This window comes from Myotis yumanensis, unplaced genomic scaffold (assembly GCF_028538775.1).
Source record: "Myotis yumanensis isolate MYYU_CA2020_CCGP unplaced genomic scaffold, mMyoYum1.0.hap1 SCAF_13, whole genome shotgun sequence".
NCBI lineage: Eukaryota > Metazoa > Chordata > Mammalia > Chiroptera > Vespertilionidae > Myotis > Myotis yumanensis.
In genome coordinates this window covers 19,855,723-19,874,102 of record NW_027223764.1, presented here as the reverse complement: position 1 = coordinate 19,874,102, position 18,380 = coordinate 19,855,723, and the positions used below count along the sequence as shown (strand labels likewise).

At 38.9% G+C, this 18,380-nt stretch overlaps 1 protein-coding gene and 1 pseudogene across 1 annotated transcript in view; both read right to left on the bottom strand.

Annotated features, from left to right (window-relative positions):
- The window catches only part of HPSE2 (heparanase 2 (inactive)), a 541,259-nt gene that overhangs the window by 331,122 nt on the left and 191,757 nt on the right, over window positions 1-18,380 (bottom strand). The gene's annotated exons all lie outside the window — the stretch shown is intronic.
- On the bottom strand, window positions 2,221-5,083 carry LOC139021469 (DNA-directed RNA polymerase III subunit RPC6 pseudogene; annotated as a pseudogene).

Sequence of the window (18,380 nt, the reverse complement as noted above, 5' to 3'; positions counted from 1 at the left end):
AGAGAAAAGCATACCGAGGCTCAGAGGAGGCGCAGTGCTGAAGTAAAATACTAAGGTTCGGAGTGCATGTGGAGCGGGCTGGAGGCTGAGGGCGCGGTTGTTTTCAATTGGGAGGGAGTCTCAGGCTCTGAGCTCCAGTTCCGGGCGAGTCTCTAAGGACCCAGACTCATACGGAAGAAGCGGGACTGTCTGGCATCGCTCAGAACCCTAGGGCAGCTTTCTCTCCGTGGGGCTTGCAGTGACTACTGGGACACTGAGAAGCAGAGCCTCTGAGGGCAAGACTGAGAGCAGCCATAATTGCTAACCCCGCCCTGTTGATCCCGTGGGACCCGCCCCGCCCAAGCCCTGCAGGGAGGCTTTTGCTGGATAGCCTCAGGCAAAGGCTAGATTAGCACCTCCCTAGAGATCCAGGAGCCAGGAAGCCCAGAGGTCAGAGTGGGACCATCCAGCTTTAAGCTCCGTGGAACCATAAAAGACACACTCAGGAGGCAGACTCAGTGAGCACCAAAGCCCCATCGAAGCAAGTCTAGCCCCAGAGGGGTGTCTCCAGCACAGAAGTTCTCCCACCGCAGACACAGCTGATTCTCACAGCCAATTGACCTGGAGGTCAATTCCTCACAGTGATAACTACAACAATCAAGGCTTAACCACAACAAGACTGTGCACAAAGCCCACAAGGGGGTGCACCAAGAGTGTCTACCTTAGGTAATTGGGACACTTAGCACAGAAAGGCACTCTATCGACACAGCGAAGCATAAAAAAATGCCGAGACAAAGAAACAGGACACAAACGACAGAATTGGAGGAAAGCAAACTGTTGGATATAGAGTTCAAAACCACACTTTTAAGGTCTTTAAAGAACTGTTTAGAAGCCCTCGAAAAGACTGGTAAGACCGCCGATAAATGTAGTGAGATCCTCAAGAAATCTAATGAGACCCTCGATGTTGTGATAAAGGACCAACTAGAAATTAAGCATACACTGACTGAAATAAAGAATATTATACAGACTCCCAACAGCAGACCAGAGGGTCGCAAGGATCAAGTCAAAGATTTGAAATACGAAGAAGCAAAAAACACCCAACCGGAAAAGCAAAATGAAAAAAGAATCCGAAAATATGAAGATAGTGTAAGGAGCCTCTGGGACAGCTTCAAGCGTACCAACATCCGAATTATAGGGGTGCCAGAAGAAAAGAGAGAGCAAGATATTGAAAACCTATTTGAAGAAATAATGACAGAAAACTTCCCCTACCTGGTGAAAGGAATAGACTTCCAAGTCCAGGAAGCGCAGAGAACCCCAAACAAAAGGAATCCAAAGAGGACCACACCAAGACACATCATAATTAAAATGCCAAGAGCAAAAGACAAAGAGAGAATCCTAAAAGCAGCAAGAGAAAGAAAATCAGTTACCTACAAGGGAGTACCCATACGACTGTCAGCTGATTTCTCAACAGAAACTTTGCAGGCCAGAAGGGAATGGCAAGAAATATTCAAAGTGATGAATACCAAGAACCTACAACCAAGACTACTTTATCCAGCAAAGCTATCATTCAGAAGTGAAGGCCAGATAAAGAGCTTCACAGATAAGAAAAAGCTAAAGGAGTTCATCACCACCAAACCAGTATTATATGAAATGCTGAAAGGTATCCTGTAAGAAGAGGAAGAAGAAGAAAAAGGTAAAGATACAAATTATGAACAACAAATACACATCTATCAACAAGTGAATCTAAAAATCAAGTGAATAAATAATCTGATGAACTGGTGATTGTAATAGAATCAGGGACATAGAAAGGGAATGGACTGACTATTCTTGGGGGGGGGGGAGAAAGGGGTGTGGGGGTGAGTGAAGAGATTAGACAACAATCGTGCACCTATGGATGAGGACAGTGGGTGGGGAGTGAGGGCAGAGGGTGGGGTTGGAACTGGGTGGAGGGGAGTTATGGTGGGAAAAAAGAGTAACTAATGTAATAATCTGAACAATAAAGATTTAATTAAAAAAAAAAAAGAATATAGGAAAAATTCTATTGAATAATACAATTGAGCCACAGAGTGAACTTGTAAGACTTTAACAAAGAAGGTCTAGAGAAAAAAATCCTTTTGGATGAGAATAATAATTAATATTTATGGACTGAAAACATCCTTGACAATAGTCATCATATAGGTTTGAGGTAAAGGTGGTGGCATAATCCTCCAAAAGAATATTTCTGACATAAAAAGGAACAGAATGTGTAAAAGGATGTTTCAACTATCTCCTCCATTCACGCCCCAAGTTTGCACAGACTGCTCTGCTATTCCTGCCTTTCCTGTTTTAATTTCTTCTCAGTGGACCATTGAGAAAACAGAAATGGTGATACTGAACCAGATATAAACAATTTCCAAAGAAGACCTTAAAAAATAGCTTCAAAACAAGCATTTTTAGGCTCTAGCCATTATCTATTGGTAACTATGCATTTGTTGGTTTCTTTTTCCTTGGACAGTCAAGTCTTGAAAGTTTCAGATGTTGTCCTCCAGAACTTCAGAGTATTTTGTTTATTAAAGAATGGATTTCACTTAGCTGCTTCATATTCTGGTGACTACTCTACAATATAAATTTAGTCTTCATAGATTTACAAATATATTTTCATAGCAGTAAGTCTGTATCCATTATTATGAAGTTTGCTTTCAAGGGAGTTTGATGTTCCATCATGAGTTAAATTATTTGTTCCCAAAGTAACTTCATTTGAAAGATGTCATAAAGTTCCTAGATCTCTATTAAAATTCAAGCCATTCTGTCATGTAAATACAGTTAGATGGTGAAATCTCATCACTTTCCTGGCAGTTGTCAAAAACCGGACAGAGTCCACAGGGGTCCTGAACCAAGCCCATATATGGGATGATTGGATTGACTGCTCTGTACAGTTTCATGTGTCCGTCTATACTACCAACTGTGCCTTCCTTTGCTGCGATGATAGTCATCTCCACTTTCCCATGATATGAGTGTATTCAAAATGGTTTCAATTCCTCCATGGACAACTCTACCTAATTCACAGATATATTTCCACACTTCGTGTGATGAAGCAAATGAACTATTTTTTTGTATCACTGGATTCTGTTTGCTTTCTTGGGCTGTTTCTGCCTAGGACTGTAGGAACTTAAAACACTGTTGGTTAAGTACCTCTACAAATTCAGATTCAAAATCCTGGTCACTGTACCAGGCTTCACCAGTCACAGACTAGTCAGGCTGCAGGTTGTGAAGCGTATACATCTTTTTTTTTTTTTTTTTTTTTGAGGCTGCTACAGACTTAACAGCTTTGATAAGCTTTATAACTTTCCAAATTCTTAAAAATTTTGTTAATTTCTGTTAATGGCAAATTACTTTTATACCAGATATCTCTGCTCCATATTTCTTTATTTCCTGCATCCTCTATGATCTGATATACTAGTTTTTCTTGGTTGTCTGGTCCCTTCATTTTACCAGCATTCTGAGAATCCTTTATTCTATACAGAAGGCCTGTATTGCTCCTTAAGAGATCCAACTGACCCATAGACAATAGTCTACTGATTGCCACTGCCCACTGCTGAGCTTCTATATGAGGCATTTCATTTTGAATTACTTGGTCTGTGATTCCATGAGGGAATTGGTGACATAATTCTATAATCCTGTTCTCTATTTCTACTGGATCCACGTCAGGTGGCTGCAGCTTCACTTTCACCTCAGCCATGAGAACGCGTTTCCTATCCCCAACCTTTCATTTTTTTTAATCTTTTTTTTTGGATTAGAGTATTACATTCTTTTATTCTTTTTATCATTATTTTACTCTATCTCATATTTTCCTTTATGCCAACGCTTTTTTCCTCACTTCTTGCTTTTTCATCCTGCTTCTCTTCTGTCTCTGCTTTAGTTTTTCTCTCTCCTTTCTTTTTACTCCTTGTTAAAAATTGATATTCTTTATCTGCCTTATTGATGCATTACTAGTATAATAGTCTCTGTTGGCTTACTCATATATCTAATTTCATCTCACCTGTTTCAAGTCCATGCACCCTTTTCTTTTCTCTTTCTTTGCTAATTTTTTTCCTTGTTGTTGTTGTTTGTTTGATTGTTAGTTGTTTATTTTTATTTTTTTTATTTTATGCTTTTGTTTTTCCTCTCCTCGCCTGTTCTCTTCTTCTACTAATAGCTTAATTAGTTTCACTCACCAAAATCAGGCCTATCTGCTCTCTAGTCTCCTTTTCCAAAAATAGACGAATATATAGATAAAGGGGAAAAATTACATATGTATATACATATATATATATTCTTTTGTATATATTTTTATTATTTTTAAAATTATTTTTTGAGTATTTTGTTTTTTACTTTTCTTCTTATACACTCACTACAGGCCTGGTGCATGAATTCATGCACAGGTGCGGTCCAGCTGGCCCACCTCAATAGGGGCCGATCAAGCGGGGCCAGCCGGGGTGAGGGGACGCAGGAGGTTGTCCAGCTGGCCCTGCCCCCTGGTCAAACTCCCAGTCGAACTCCCAGTCAAGGGGACAATTTGCATATTATACTTTTATTATATAGGATTTCTTTCTACCTCCTCTATACTGAATCATGGCCATTCCCCCAATCATTCAATGCCTTTACCTTACCTTCTAGAAATAAGCCCTGCCTCTTCAGATTCAGCTCCCCTCCTTTTTTTCTAGGTGGTTGTTGTTTGATTAGCTGTTGGTTTTGTGGAGTTTTCTCCCCATATATGTATATTTCTTTCCCCTTCTTTTTTCTTCTCTTTCTGTTCTCTCTTACCTTTTCCCTTTTCTCAATATCATTTTTGCACAGTTTTCTCTCCCCTAAGTCTTTTTTCTCTGGTGGTCACCTTTATTTGGAGTTATTGGTATCATGAATACATTTGTTTTTTGTTCCATGTCGTGTCTTATTGAGTTGCATTTTGTGCCTTTTGGTCAACGCAGTAGAGAAGAGTGAAAATGAGGAGAAAAATAAACAGCCCTCATATGAAAGAAAAGGAGGAATCACTGGAAAAGGAAGTAAAGGAAATGGAGGCAAGCAATTTGTCAGAGAAAGAATTCAGAGCGGAGGAACCAAGATGGCGGCATAGGTTAACGCAGGAGATTGCTGCATCGAACAATCACTTCAAAAATACAACTAAAAGACGGAACGGACATCACCCAGAACCACAGGAATGCTGGCTGAGGAGAGATTCTACAACTAGAAGGAAAGAGAAATCCATACCGAGACTCAGAGGAGGCGCAGTGCGGAGGTGAAATACTAAGGTTCGGAGTGCATGTGGAGCGGGCCGACGGCGGAGGGCGTGGTTGCTGTTTTCAATCGGGAGAGAGTTTCAGACTCTGAGCTCCAGATCCGGGTGAGTCTCTAGGGACCCAGACTCAAATGGGAGAAGCGGGAAGGCAGCTTTCTCTCCGAGATTTGCAGCGGTTGCAGAGCCGCTGGGGACGGAACTGAGAGCAGCCATAACTGCTCCCTCCGCCCGCCCTGTAGATCCCCTGGGACAGGACCCGCCCCGCCCAAGCCCTGCACAGAGGCATTTGCCGGATAGCCTCAGGCAAAGGCTAGATTAGCACCACCCTAGAGATTCAGCACAGAAGCTCTCCCACTGCAGACACAGCTGACTCTCATAGCCAGTTAGCCTGGAGGTTAATTCACCCCTAGTATTGCCGACAACAATTAAGGCTTAACTACAATAAGACTTTGCACGAAGACCACAAGGGGGTGCACCAAGAAAGCATAAAAAATGCGGAGACAAAAATACATGACAGAAATGGAGGATATAGAGCTAAAAAACGCACTTTTGAGGGCTTTCAATAATTTGCTAGAAACTGCCGATAAACTTGATGAGAGCCTCAAGAAATCTAATGAGACCCTCGATGTTGTGATAAAGAACCAACTAGAAATTAAGCATTCACTGACTGAAATAAAGAATATTATACAGACACCCAACAGCAGACCAGAGGAGCACAAGAATCAAGTCAAAGATTTGAAATTCGAAGAAGCAAAAAACACCCAACCGGAAAAGCAAAATGAAAAAAGAATCCGAAAATACGAAGATAGTGTAAGGAGCCTCTGGGACAGTTTCAAACGCACCAACATCAGAATTATAGGGGTGCCAGAAGATGAGAGAGAGCAAGATATTGAAAACCTATTTGAAGAAATAATGACAGAAAACTTCCCCCACCTGGTGAAAGAAATGGACTTACAGGTCCAAGAAGCACAGAGAACCCCAAACAAAAGGAATCCAAAGAGGACCACACCAAGACACATCATAATTAAAATGCCAAGAGCAAAAGACAAAGAGAGAATCTTAAAAGCAGCAAGAGAAAGAGACTCAATTACCTACAAGGGAATACCCATACGACTGTCAGCTGATTGCTCAACAGAAACTTTGCAGGCCAGAAGGGAATGGCAAGAAATATTCAAAGTGATGAATACCAAGAACCTACAACCAAGATTACTTTATCCAGCAAAGCTATCATTCAGAATTGAAGGTCAGATAAAGAGCTTCACAGATAAGGAAAAACTAAAGGAGTTCATCACCACTAAACCAGTATTATATGAAATGCTGGAAGGTATCTTTAAGAGGAAGAAGAAGAAAAAGGTAAAGATACAAATTATGAACAACAAACATGCATCTATCAACAAGTGAATCTGAGAATCAAGTGAATAAATAATCTGATGTACAGAATGAACTGGTGATTATAGTGAATCAGGGACATAGAAAGGGAATGGACTGACTATTCTTGGGGGGAGAAGGGGAGTGGGAGATGGGGGAAGAGACTGGACAAAAATCGTGCACCTATGGATGAGGACAGTGGGTGGAGAGTGAGGGCGGAGGGTGGGGCGGGAACTGGGAGGAGGAGAGTTATGGGGGAAAAAAAGAGGAACAAATGTAATCTGAACAATAAAGATTTAATTAAAAAAAAAAAAAAGAAAGAATTCAGAGCAATGGTCATAAGGACACTGAAAAGGAGGAAGACAAATTCAACATGTGTAGCTGCAATAAAGAACACAACAGAAAGCATCAACAGCAGACTAGAAGAAGCTGAGGACCGCATCAGTGAGCTAGAAGACAAGGTTGGAAAAAACACCCAAGAAGAGCAGCAACTGGAAAAAAAACAACAAAAAACTTAAAAAACAGGAAGAGAGCCTAAGGGAGCTTTGGGACAACAAAAAACAAAACAACATCCACATAATAGGAGGGTCAGAAGGAGAGGAAACTGAGCAAAGAATAGAAAACCTGTTTGAAGAAATAATGACAGAAAACTTCCCTGATATTGGGAAGAAAAAACCTACACAAGTCCAAGAAATACACAGAGTCCAAAACAAGATGAAACCAAAAAGACTGACACCAAGACACATCATAATTAAATTGCCAAACACCAATGACAAAGTAAGAATCTTAAAAGCTGCCTGAGAGAGCCAGAAAGTTACCTACAAGGGATCTCTCATCAGACTATCAACTGATTTCTCAATAGAAACACATCAGGCCAGAAGGAAATGGAATGAAATAGACAAAGTGATGCAAAGCAAGGGACTGAATCCAAGAATACTATACCCAGCAAGGCTATCATTCAAAACTAAAGGTGAAATCAGAAGCTTCACAGACAAAAAAGGGCTAAGGGAGTTTATTACCACCAAACCAGCAATGCAAGAAATGCTAAAGGGACTGCTGTAAAAAGAAGAAATAGGAAGGGTAGAAGGAACACAGGCATAAAGAATAAAAATGGTGACAAACAAGTACCTATCAATAATAACCATAAATGTAAATGGATTAAATGCTCCAAACAAAAGACATAGGTAGCTGAATGAATAAGAAAACATGGCCCATATATCTGCTGTCTACAAAAGACCCACCTCAGAACAAAGGACTCACACAGGCTGATAATGAAGGAATGGGGAAAAAATTTTCAAGCGAATGGAAATGAAAAAAAAAAGGTCGGATAGCAATACTTATATCTGACAAATCAGACCTCAAAGTGAAGGCCATAATAAAAGATAAGGAAGGCCACTTCATAATACTAAAGGGAGCAATTCAACAAGAGGATATAACTCTGGTAAACATATATGCACCCAATACAGGAGCACCCACATATATTTAAAAAAACTTCTGGAAGATATCAAGGAGAGATTGACAGCAATACAGTCAGAGTAGGGGACTTTACTACCCCATTGACACCATTGGATAAATCCTCTAAACAAAAAATCAGCAAAGAAACATCAATCCTAACTGACTAACTAGATCAGATGGAATTAATTGACATCTTCAGAACATTTCACCCCAAAGCTACAGAATATACATTCTTCTCAAGTGCACACAGGGCATTTTCAAAGATAGACCACATATTGGGACACAGGCAAAGTCTCTTCAAATTCAAGAAGATAGAAATCATATCAAGCACTTCTCAGCTCACAATAGCATAAAATTAGAAATCAATTACAATAAAAACAATGAAAAAAAATCAAACACTTGGAGGCTAAATAGCATGCTATTAAACAATGATTGGGTTATCAAAGAAGAAATAAAAATCATCCTGGTAACAAACACAATGAAAACACAACAATCCAAAATCTATGGGACACAGTGAAAGCAGTCTTGAGAGGGAAGTTCATAGCTCAACAGGCCTACCTCAAAAAACAAGAAAAAATGGTAATAAATTATCTAACCCTACAACTCAAAGAATTAGAAAGAGAGCAACAAGAAAAGCTCAGAGTAAACAGAAGGAAGGAAATAATAAAGATCAGAGCAGAAATAAATGACATAGAGACCAAAAAAGCAATATAAAAGATCAGTAAAACCAAGAGCTGGTTCTTTGAAAGGATAAACAAGATTGATGAATCTCTAGCCAAGCTCACCAAGAAGCAAAGAGAGAGGACCCAAATAAACAAAATCAGAAATGAAAGAGATGGAGTAACAACTGACCCCACAGAAAATCAAAGGATTATGAAAAAATACTATGAACAACTCCATTCCAACAAACTGGACAGTCTAAATGAAGTGGACATATTCTTAGAAAAATACAAGCTTCCAAAACTCAATCAGGAAGAATCAAAGAACCTGAATAGGCCGAAAACTACTGAAGAAATTGAAGCAGTAATAAAAAATCTTCCAGCAAACAAAAGCCCTGGTCCAGACGGCTTTACAGGGGAGTTCTACCAAGCATTCAAAGAAGAACTAAAATCTATCCTCCTCAGACTGTTCCAAAAAATTCAAGAGCAAGGCACACTTCCAAGCTCTTTCTATGAAGCCAGCATTACCCTAATTCCAAAACCAGATAAAGACACCACAAAGAAAGAGAATACAGGCCAATATCCTTGATGAACATAGATGCCAAAATCCTCAACAAAAGTCTAGCAAATCGGATCCAGCATTACATTAGAAACATCATACACCATGACCAAGTGGGATTTATTCTGGGGATGCAAGGATGGTACAATATCCACAAATTAATAAATGTGATACATCACATAAACAAATTCAGAGACAAAAATCACATAATCATATCAATCGATGCAGAAGAAGCATTTGACAAAATCCAACACCCTTCCTTGATAAAAACTCTCTGCAAAGTGGGAATAGAGGGATCATACCTCAACATACTAAAAGCCTTATATGACAAACCTACAGGCAACATCATACTTAATGGGCAAAAACTAAATTCATTTCCCCTAAGAATAGGAACAAGACAGGGATGCCCACTTTCACCACTCCTGTTCAATATAGAACTGGAAGTGCTAGATATATCTATCAGACAAAATGAAGAAATAAAAGGCATCTAAATTGGAAAAGAAGTAAAACTGTCCTTATTCGTAGATGACATGATACTGTACATAGAAAACCCCCAAAGACTCCATAAAAAAAATACTAGATTTAATAAATGAGTTTGGTAATGTAGCAGAATACAAAATTAACATCCAGAAATCTATGGCTTTTTTTATGCACCAATAATGAACTCACAGAAAAAGAAACTAAAAATACAATCCCATTTACCATTGCACCATAATAATAATAATAATAATAAACCTAGGAATAAACTTAACTAAGGCAGTAAAAGACCTGTACTTGGAAAACTACAGGACATTGAAAAAAGAGATAGAGGAAGACAAACAAATGGAAGAACCTACCATGTTCATGGATTGGTAGAATCAACATCATTAAAATGTCTATACTACCCAAAGCAATCTATAGATTCAATGCAATACCCATTAAGATACCAACGGCATATTTCACAGATCTAAAACAATCTCTCCAAAAATTCATATGGAATAAAAAAGACCCTGAATAGCCGCAGCAAACCTGTGAAAGAAGAACAAATTTGGAGGGATCACAATACCAGATATCAAGCTATATTACAAAGCCATGGTCGTGGTCTCCTTTTTCTCCTTTCTTTGTCCTTTCTCCTTCCTTTCTCCTTCCTCCTTTCTTTCTCCTTTCTCCTTCCTTTCTCCTTCCTTTCTCCTTTCTCCCTTCTTTCTCCTTTCTCCTTCCTTTCTCCTTTCTCCCTTCTTTTTCCTTTCTTTCTCCTTTCTCCTTCTTCTTCCTCCTCCTCCTCCTCCTCCTCCTCCTCCTCCTCCTCCTTCTTCTTCTTCTTCTTCTTCTTCTTCTTCTTCTTCTTCTTCTTCTTCTTCCTCCTCCTCCTCCTCCTCCTTCTTCTCCTTCTCCTTCCACCTTCCTCCTCCTCTTCTTCCTCCTCTTTCTCTTCTTCCTTCTTCCTCCTCCTCCTTTCCTTCTTCTTATTCTTCTTCTTCTTCTTCTTCTTCTTCTTCTTCTTCTTCTTCTTCTTCTTCTTCTTCTTCTTCTTCTTCTTCCTCCTCCTCCTCCTCCTTTTCTTCTTCTTCTTCTTCTTCTTCTTCTTCTTCTTCTTCTTCCTCCTCCTCCTCCTCCTCCTCCTCCTCCTCCTCCTTCTCCTCTTCCTCCTCCTCCTTCCTTCTTCTTCTTCTTCCGCCTCCTTCTCCTCCCCCCTCTCCCTCTTCTTCTTCTTCCTCTTTCTCTTCTTCTTCCTTCCCCCTTCCTCCTCCTCCTCCTCCTACTCCTCCTCCTTCTCCTCCTCTTCTTCTTTTTCCTCTTCTTCCTTCTTCCTTCCTCCTTCTTCCTCTTACTCCTTCTTCTCCTTCTCCTTCTTCTTTTTTTCTTTAAAGCCACAGTTCTCAAAACTGCCTGATACTGGCACAAGAACAGACATACAGACCAATGAAACAGAACAGAGAAGCCAGAAATAGACCTAAGCCATTTTGCTCAATTAATATTTGACAAAGGAGGCAAGAGCATACAATGGAGTCAAGACAGTCTCTTCAATAAATGGTGCTGGGAAATTTGGTAAGATACATGCAAAAAATGAAACTAGACCACCAACTTACACCATACACAAAAATAAACTCATAATGGTCAAAGGACTGAAATGTAAGATGGGAAACCATAAAAATCTTGGAAGACACCATAGGCAACAAAATATTGGATATATGTCGTAGCAATATCTTTCCAATACAGCTCCAAGGGCAATGGAAACTAAGGAGAAAATAAACAAATGCGACTACATCAAAATAAAATCTTCTGCACAGCAAAAGAAATCATCAACAAAACAACAAGAAAGCCCACTGCATGGGAGAACATATTTTCCAATGCTATTTCAGATAAGGGTTTAATGTCCAAAATTTACAGAGAACTCATACAACTTAACAAAAGGAAGATAAACAATCCAATCAAAAAATGGGCAAAGGACCTAAATAGACACATTTTGAAAGAGGACACACAGAAGACCGAGAGACATATGAAAACATGCTCAAAGTCACTAATCATCCAAGAGATGCAAATCAAAACAACAATGAGGTACCATCTCACACCTGTCAGAATGGCTATCATCAATAAATCAACAAACGACAAGTGCTGGTGAGGATGTGGAGAAAAAGAAACCCTTGTGCACTGCTGGTGGGAATGCAGACTGGTGCAGCCACTGTGGAAAACAGTATGGAGTTTCCTCAAAAAGTTAAAAATGGAACTCCCATTTGACCCAGTAATCCCACTTCTAGGAATATATTCCAAGAAACCAGAAATGCCAATCAAAAGGGATATATGCATACTTATGTTCATAGCAGCACAATTTACAATAGCTAAGATTTAGAAACAGTCTAAGTGCCCATCAGCAGATGAGTGGATTAAAAAACAGTGGTACATCTACACAATGGAATGCTACACTGCTATGAAAAAAAAAGGAACTTTTATCCTTTGCCACAGCATGGATGGAACTGGAGAGCATTATGCTAAGCGAAATAAGCCAGTTGAAGGAAGATAAATATCACATGATCTCACTCATATGTGGGATATAATGATGAACATTAACTGGTGAAGAAAAATAGATCCAGAGACAAGGGGCAGGGGAGGGGGCTTTAAAGATCAACCAAAGGACTGGTATGTATGCATATTAGCATAACCAACTGACACAGACCCTGGAACAGTGGGGCCTGCCCTCGGGGGTGGGAGTGTATGTGTGGGGCCAATTGGGGAAAAAGGAGACATATGTAATACTTTAAACAATAAAAAGAAAAAAGAAAACATAAGATGCACTGTCTTTCACAGACACTAGCTTCTAGTAGCCATCACAATAGTTGTCACAATTACTATAATTTGCTTTGTTCAGCTTTGTAATATGTATTAGAAAGCATTTTTTACATCCTTTTTCTGGTCAGACTACTAATATCTGTACCCAGTCAATGTTAGACAATTAAATAATACTTTTATTTGAAAGGAATTATAAATCCTCTAGAAACAGAGGCTCTGGAGAGTAAAGGGGTTTGTCCAAGGTCATAGTACTGGGCAGATAAAAAGGTCAAAGTTCTTGATACTGAAAGCGTCTCACATTGCAATACAACATCTCGCCCTCATCACAATTTCAAGTGCAATTGAAACTTCCCTTCTCCTTTTACCCTCAGCCAAATGCTCCTTCCATGTTAAAAAGTATTTATTGAAAACGAGTAATTTATTGAGTCTAGTAATTGCCTATTTGTGGACAATTTTTTGCTAGTACAACCTATCTTTAATCCAGTACACAACTAAGAATCTACAATACAACATTATCAATAACAGCCAAAAATTAAATATTTTATATTAAACTGTAAAATCCAACCAATAAAGGGGGAAGTACAATATAAATTATGATATATCAACATAATGGAACAATAGATAGCCATTATGTTATTCTGATTGTTACCTAGAAAGATAGGAAATGTTTATTACATAAATATTGAAAGCAGGATACAAAGTACAGGTAAATACAATGATTAATTCTGTAGATGTTTTGGGCTTGGCAGGAAATATGCAAAAATATACTCAGTAAATGAGATTGTGGGAAATTTGTTTTCCTCCTCAAAATTTTTCTTTAATCTTATATTGATTGTTGTCAATGTCCAAACCCTTTTTAGATAAAATTTAATGGTACCTTAAGAGAGACAATTGGATAATACTAACCTCTTATTTTACATTTACCATTCACGTTTACCAAACGTTGTAACATTTCTCACTCATAGAAAAAATAGCAATATAAACCAAATAAGTTAGAAGAATTTTATTACTCTCATAATAATCCTTCAGAAAAGGTGTGATGCCTCCCACAAACACACACATTATAACCAGGTAGTTTTGTTGAGTATTGCCAAAAGTAGGCCTCTGCCTTGTCCCACAACCAATGAAATCCAATCAGTCTTTCCTTGGCATTTATTAAATTAGACCTTGGGAAAGAAATTCAGTCCCTCTTTGGTTGCTAAACTGTGTCTGAGATGGAAGAAATAGGAGCATCTGGTAACCAAGTTTGTAACCATGTGAAAGAAACCATACTGAGAAAATGAAGCTGACCAGAAAGTAGTAGCTCAGAGATGGAAAGGAACAGACAGTTCTTATGACATTGGTGTCAGTAATCCCTGAGTCTCAATTGCACCCCTTTCTGGAGTTATCTCACACAAAAATTTTCTACTTTTCATGCTTGCCTAAATTATTGTTAGGTGGGTTTCTGTCATTTGAAATAAAAAGGTCATGCCTAATATAGCAGATATTATTATTCCCGTTTTACACATAGAAAATCTAAAATTCAGAAAAATTAAGTAAGATTACAAAGTTAGTAAGCTTTGGCTTTGAAGCACTACTTTTTCTATAAAGACAGGTTGCATTCATGGAAGAAAAAAAGGCAGCTAAAGGAAAAAGATACAAAAATGGAAAACATAAAATAGAAAGGCATAAGTACGTCAAATGGAGAAAAATGAAAGTTTTTAAAAAACTGTATACATACGTTAGCACACACACAGAATTTATGCCCAGTTGAAACTGAGAAAAGAGTAAGTATTTCTAATATTAGGTTAGGAAAACCGAACAAGTGAAAAATTATAGTAACAGCTGATTCCATCTTAGTTTTTTCTTTTTACTTTTTATCTATATTGTATCCAAAAGCAGCTTAACTGAGCCTTTTGCCTTAGGGTCTCCTACATGAGTCTCTCCATAGAGCATAAAATATATAATAAGAAAGCAAAGAACAATGCCAGAGAGAATTAGCAAGAGTAAATTCATGATCTTTTGTAACCTAGACATAAAGTGACTTTTCATATCCTATTCTTCAGAAGCAAGTCACTAGGCCCAGACCACATTTAATAATTATCCAAGGGCATGAATATTAGGAGTGGGGGATCACTGAGAATCATCTCAGAAGCTACCTGCCACTCGAGTGGTAGCTGAAATGATGATGCATCTTATAATGGACAAAGTCTTAGATTCACTGAAATACAGTAGGAAGAACTCAGTAAATATTTCTTGAATGATTAAAATGAATGAAAAAGATAAAATAACACTGTCCTTTTTCACATAATCAATGATAATTTTCCTGCTGTGTTATCAATATTTCCAAGTGTTTCTGTCACTGTGACTATACCAACTTCCTTCAAATTGATTTTCTTAAAACACAATCACAGAAACAATATAATTGTTTTACATCTGCTGGCAGAATGTACCAGCACCTTTTTTTAGTGCAATATTAACATGTGCTAACCCAATAAACAAATCAACATTCCCATCTCAAATAACTCATTCAAGAGGATAAGCAATTCAAATGATTAGTCATGAGCTAACAATATGCTCCCTCTTCACAAAGACCACTGTGATTCTCAGCCCACTGAGAAGTGGTAAGACTTTTTTCCCCTTTACTTGTTCTACTATTGATATCACTGTTTACACATGCACTGACCTCTGTCTAGCTTTCTGCACCATCTTTTATAAGGGCTGTAATAAAGGAAAGTTCATGTGAAGGCTATCTAAGCCAGGCAGGCCTGTATATACAAGTGACGAAGTGGTAGTTAGCCCCTTTTGCGTTCTACTAATTAAACTCGAGAAGGAAGAAGGGTTCAAAATGAAGAAGGTGAGAGAGCCATTTTATAAGCATTAGGAGACAAACACTAACTCCTTTTCTTTTTCAAACCAAAGCATACTGCAATAACCTTGTCTGAACAACAATAGTTTGACTACAGAAATACCACAGTCCTGGCTCTATTGAAGAAGAAAAGCAAAGTATTTTCATCTTAATTGGTAACATTAAGATATGCTGATCATTTTTATAGAGTTATTTTGTTTGTTTGTTTTTCAAGAAAACGTACTGTCTTTGTGAAGAAATGACAAAGTCAGCATACGTGGAGCCTTTGGACTAGATGTTCTTCCAAGAAAGTCTCCCTCCTTTGTATGCAAGAAAAGGGTCTGCTTTGGAGAAGCACCAGGGAAGTGACAAAAAAAATAATACATGAGGTATAATATTTGGCCACATTGTGCACAGGGCTAGGAGGAAAGATTCAAAAAAGCCAAATGTAGCTGACTTCAAACAGCTTAAGAAGACAGATAAACTGAGTGTGCAGAAAACCTGACAGTAGGTTTACTGGAAAACAGGGATTTTGAAGATGTTTTAAAAGACTTGGTGTCTATGAGGGTCTCTTAATCTCATAGGAATCCTGCATGCTGTTTTTCATACTTGTAAGATCCCCAAGGGCAGGAACAGAGCATTATTTCTCTGTGTATTTCCAAATATAGTGTCCTTTACAGGAGATGCCTAGTAAATTATATTATTGTAAATTATATTTATTGCCTACTTACTAATATATAAACAGATTCTCTGCTACAAGCTTAACATAGATTATCCAACTAAATCTCTACATCCCTTTGAATAATTATCATCATAAACCCCACCTTACAAATGAGACAATGAAGGCTTAGAGATCTTGCTCAAATTCATATAGCTATAATCTGTAGAGCCAAGATTTAAGCCTAGGTAGCTGATTCCAAAGCCTTAGCCACTCTTAACCCTACACCAAATGACTGCTGACTTCAATTGCTGCTCTTAGTTCCAGAGAGGGATCTTCCTGATTCTGTTTTACAGGATTCTATTTTACACAAGTCATGCACAGAAAATAATAATCTATTGTCAGAGGTGGGCTCCCTTTCACAAGTGAGGTACTAAGAAGGTCACGTCTTTCTCTCATACCCCAACAGCGCCTCATATATGAAAAGAGGAAGGTCAAGAAAGCCAAGGGCCATTGAGGAAGGATTCCTTGCTCCTGTGTGTGTGTGTGTGTGTGTGTGTGTGTGTGTGTGTGTGTGTTAGTTGGGGGAAATGGGCCAGGATGGGGTGGAGAAGAGTGGTAGATGGGCTGTAACAAATGTCACTGGAAAATCCCTATGCCCTCAGGGTCAACTTGTCACTCATTCACAACTCTATGTGAATTACTTTGATCAGTTTGCCTTCCTTTTAGGGACTGAAAGAATTCCTGCCACTTTTGCCAAAGAAAACGGCCAGCCACTGAGGGCAAAGGCTCTGACAATCAAGTAGCTGTATTCATCAGCTCAGAATAACAAAATACCAAAGACTAGGTGGCTTACACATAGAAACTTATTTTCTCACAGTTCTGGAGGCTGGAAGTCCAAGATCAGAGTGCCAGGATGGTCAGATTCTTGTGAGAACTCTCTTCCTGGCTTGCAGATAGCCTCCTTCTCTTTGCGTCCTCACACAGCTTCTACTCGGTATGTGTTCATGGAGAGAAAGAGAGACATTTCTTCTTCTTATCAGGCCACCAATTCTATAGGATTAGGATCCCACCCTTATGATTTTATTTAACCCTAATTACCTCTTAAAAGCCCTATCAAATACAGTTACATTGGAATTTAGAGCTTCAACATATGACTTTGCAGGGAACACAATTCAATCCAAAACAGTAGTGGGAGTAAGCTCTGACAAAGAATAATGACACCTAACCCACCCTTTCTTCCCCCTACCCACTTCTGGCAGAGCCCCAAATAAGTACAAGTCACTGGTATAGCTGCAAAAAGGTGCCAAAGGCTCCTGGTGGACAAGGGTAATATTTCTTAAACAGGAGAGCTGGGCTTCCTTCTGGTAGTGGGGTTGACCTGGCAGCTCTGAGATGCCCAATAAAAGGCTTCCACTGGAAGATCACAGTGGGAGTTAGAATTCATTTGGTGCTCCCTTGAGTCTTTCCACATGACTGGAACCTCGCTGTCTTGGCCTTATCCCACATGGACATGTCTAATCCAGTTCGGCTGCTGTGACTGATCTTTGGGGCTTATCAATGCCTGCTTACCTCTCCATGCTTCTGTCTAACACAGCAGGGACCTGGGAAGACTCACATTTCACTGCACCAAACTGTGTTCACACTACCTGGGTCTGGCCTCTTCTACCCCAAACCCACGTCTGTGCACTGTGGTATCTTGTATTATCTACCTAGCCCTGCTTGATGCTGGTGGGCCCACATGCTTAAGAGCAAAAGGACACAGCCTCCACACTGAGGTAGTGGTAAGGATAGCCTATTTTGGAGCTTGAGGAATTGGGGCAGATGCTTAGACAGCTGACTCATACTAATCTGGAGCATAACTAGGGAGTATAATAACAGGCACCAAAGAGGGAGTATAACATGCCATATGATAGAATGACTGTTTAAGAAAACAGGCTTTGCAGTCCTATATACCAGGGTCCTCATCTCAGATCTGCTAATTGGTCACAATGCAACATTAAAAACCTTACTTAATTTCTCTAAGCTTCAGCTTTTTCATCTCTAAACTGGGAATAGAATTCCTAAATTCGCATAGTTTTGCCAGGATTAAAAAGATAATATAAGCAAAGTGCTGAGTATGGTATCAAATCTATACTAAGCATTCAATAAATAATAATAATAGTTATTATTAATAAGAAAGAACATAGAGTTGGAGGAAAAGGGCATTAAGCGTTTGCAAAGGGCCATGGGAAGTAAAGTAGGAAGGCCTACAATTTTCATTTCCTTTTCCATTCTATTGAGAGCCCTAGTGACACCATATATGTTACTAAAAATCATCTTGACTAAACACCAGTAATTGCTAGATACCAAGG